Genomic DNA, 3,719 nt, shown 5'->3' with positions numbered 1-3,719 from the left:
TGGATCCTATTGTCCCCAGCCACCCCCGCTTTGCCGTATTTCTAATGTCGTGATAAAGAAAAGAGTAGAGGTGACTTCCCAGATCAGTGATTATTAAGATGGAGACTTTGAAACAGCGAAACAATGAACTCTTTAATGTGGATCTTTTATGAAATTTTTTCCCCCCAATTGCAGAGCTATCTTCCAAAATCCCATCAAGACCACTTACTGCAAAACAAAATGAATTTTATAGATTAAGAGATGAAGAAGTTATGTGTTTGGCATTCATAACAGAAAATATATCCCATCTGTGCCTATATTAATGTCTTTTGGGGAGTTTTTTAAGTTATAGGGCATGAAAGGCGTCATCTTTCATCATAATTGGGTAACTGGAAACGATGGCGAGAAAGATGGTTTGTGTCATCTTGCTGGTAGTTTGACCTCCTCTTTAACAAGAACAGAGTTACCTAATTTATCTTTCATTCTATAACACTCCATTGAATTACTTTACAGGGTCATGAGAACCTCGACATGACTTCATTCAGCGGTCAGTCCTCAGTCTTACCTGGCTGGCATCTCGGACAAGTATCTCACTTGCCCTATCAGTGGTAGTTGAAATATTGTCTTGTCTTTCAGGACATTTCTCCTACTTCTGTGGACACTTTCCAGACTCCTTTGCTGATTTCTCCTCATCCTCCTGACTAGTAAAAGTTTGAGGGCTCAGACCTTGAATTGATAATTGATATTCTCCTCCATATTCTCTCTCTCTCTCTCTCTCTCTCTCTCTCTCTCTTCTCTCTCTCTCTCTCTCTCTCTCTCATTGTAACTCTAATCTCTATCTCTCTTGTCTCTCTTCACTTGCCTGGTGAAGAGAGATTGGTTTTAAATATTTATGTTCCAATCCTTCCAACTTTTTATCTCCAGGGAGATCTTTCCCCTAACTCACTCTCTCTCTCTCTCTCTCTCTCTCTCTCTCTCTCTCTCTCTCTCTCTCTCTCTCTCTCTCTCTCTCTCTCCTACTTGGATGTTTAGTAGGCTGTGGTATGCTCCTCAATGTTCAATAACGAGCACTTGGAAGGATGGGGGTGGGAACTGGAGGGAAGAGAAGCCCTGATTTAAAGCTATCAATATGATGTCAACTGACTAATGATTCCTGAATATTTTACCAGTTGGCTCATGAGATCAGGCATCTCAAACATACCCAAACTGGACTCCTGTTTTTCCTCTTCAGATCTGCTCTTCTCTTTCTATAAATGTCAAGTGCTTTTGTTCAGTCTGAAAGGTGAAGGCTCAATTTTAAACTAATACCTTTAGTCACACTACTCAAACCTAGAATAGATCTAAAGTGCCCAGTCTAGAGTTGAAAATAATAATCATTCTAGTGTGAAGAAGCTTCGTTGATTTCTGTGTCACTTACCCTGTATTCTAAGTTATCAAGAACCCAAGAAAATCAGCTAATAAAAAGTATTCTTATGATAACCCCTAATTAAAGACTGCAGTTATGATCTGGCCTTGCACTCTGTCTAGAGCAGCGGTTCTCAACCTGTGGGTCGCCAACCTGTGTGTCGAAACTCCTTTGAATGACCTTTCACAGGGGTCGCCTAAGACCATTGGAAAACACATATATAATTACATATTGTTTTTGTGATTAATCACTATGCTTTAATTATGTTTAATTTGTAACAATGAAAATACATCCTGCCTATCAGATATTTACATTACGATTCATTAACAGTAGTGAAATTACAGTTATGAAGTAGCAACGAAAATAATTTTATGGTTGGGGGTCACCACAACATGAGGAATTGTATTAAAGGGTCGCGGCATAAGGAAGGTTGAGAACCACTTGTCTAGAGGAACAAAACTTTTCATTTCAGCTTCCATAGTCCCATCCACACTTGACATCTATCTAATTCATGCCTTTTGCTAAACTTGAATGAGAGATTTCTAAAATCTTATAATTTTCCACCTGTCCACAATCTATGCTGACAATTCTTTCACTGATGTTTGAGAGTGTGAGAGGCTGGGAGAAAACCACACTTGAATGAAACAAAATGATACCAGCTAGCCTGAAACTTTAGAAATGAGCACTAGGCCTCACAGGAATTTAGATTTTTTGTAAGTAGGTATTATGAGTTAAAAAGTGACAAAACAAACTAATGTCTTAGACTGAAAATAAAACACATTGATGAAAGTTAAGGATTTTTGAGAAATGTAATAATATTCTTGGTTTTAAAGTGTTTTTCTAAGATATATATATATATCCATTTTGCATTCAACTGTTTTAAAAAGTAGAAGGGTTTTTGTTTGTGACATTTGGTGAAAAAACATTCTTATTGGCTTCAAAGCATTTACTTTGTATGTGTAAACATTCATGAATGCCCATAACAAAGCTATAATTTACTGCATATTCCATTTGTTAGTTCTGGAGTTTAAAATTAGTTAAATCTAAAACTTAAAATGAAACATAGGCAAATGTTAAATCTGTATGTTTTCAAGACATTTTGTCTTTTTAAACCCTAGTGGATAATTTCATAGGATTCCAAATATTCCAAGAAAGAATCTTTAAATACTATCTTAAAGGTTTGAGTGATAAAAACTTTGTAATGTTTCATGCCTGATCAAGAGAGATTAGTCTAGTTTTCAGTTTTTTTTTTTGTGTGTGTGTGTGTGAAAGACCAAAGGACTATATTGCTCAATACTTCTTTAGAAAGCTGAGGCTTTTATAGCCATTTTATTTTATTGAATTTAAGGCTGTTCCTTGGGGTATATGGATGGGCTTAGAGATTAATTGTCACACACTTATTTCTAAGGCTTAGTGAGGTTTAGACTTCAATTGGAAGAGTGAAACTTATCCAGCAGGCATGCAGCAGCCACTTTGGGAAGACCTACTGAAAGTGCCCAAAGGGCATTGACTTGCTTTTGGAGTAGGATATTGTGGGAACCACATCAGAGACACCTCATAGACAAGGCCAATTAAAGCACAAAGGCCTTGTTGTCAATATACCAAATGTACAAGGCCACTCTGTCTCTAGGCTAAGATACCATAAGCAGGTGCAAGGACACAAGCACAGTAATTCCACAGTATACTGCTCATGCATGCCCTTCTGTAGCCAAAATATGCTTGATGTAACTATTGGCAGGAAGTCTTTTTTGTCTCTGGAATAATATACAAGTTACTGACCAGCTAGTGTGTTGAAGTGTGAAGTATGCTGGAGTGTGTGCTACACAGAGATGTAAGACTACAGAGACCAGCCAGTGTGCTGGGCAGGAGAGACAGAAGCTGCTGAGCCAGACTGGAGAAGCTGCTGAGCCAGAGAGCTCAGATACTGCTATGATGTGATTTTTAGAGGCAGCATGCAACTGTTCAGATAATAGCTATAGGTACAGAGATTAATGCTGCTATGTAGGAAAGATATGTATTTACCAGGTGGTGTATGGCTGCCTGTATGAACTTTCCTGTGAAGGACTGTATTGTCTGATGGCTATATGACCACTGGCTTCTGCAATAAAGATCATTCTTATACACCCATAACTCCTCATGGCTTCTCCATCTACTAGTAAGACTGGTGTCCAAGAAGGTCCAGCCCTAGACAGAGAGGCTTGGACCAACAGTTAATGTAGTGAGTAGGGTGTGAGAAGGAACCTACTCTGACATAGTCGAATGGAATTTGGAAGATTATACGGACTCAGAGCATCAGAGCTCTGGCTGGACTCTGGCTGCATCTGACACTCAGAGC

At 38.5% G+C, this 3,719-nt stretch overlaps 1 protein-coding gene across 1 annotated transcript in view; it reads left to right on the top strand.

Annotated features, from left to right (window-relative positions):
* ANKRD7 (ankyrin repeat domain 7) overlaps window positions 1-3,719 on the top strand; it is an 8,204-nt gene that overhangs the window by 531 nt on the left and 3,954 nt on the right.

This window comes from Myotis davidii, unplaced genomic scaffold (genome assembly GCF_000327345.1).
Source record: "Myotis davidii unplaced genomic scaffold, ASM32734v1 scaffold359, whole genome shotgun sequence".
NCBI lineage: Eukaryota > Metazoa > Chordata > Mammalia > Chiroptera > Vespertilionidae > Myotis > Myotis davidii.
Note: the sequence above shows the minus strand (reverse complement) of the source record. Positions and strands in the feature narration are given on the sequence as shown.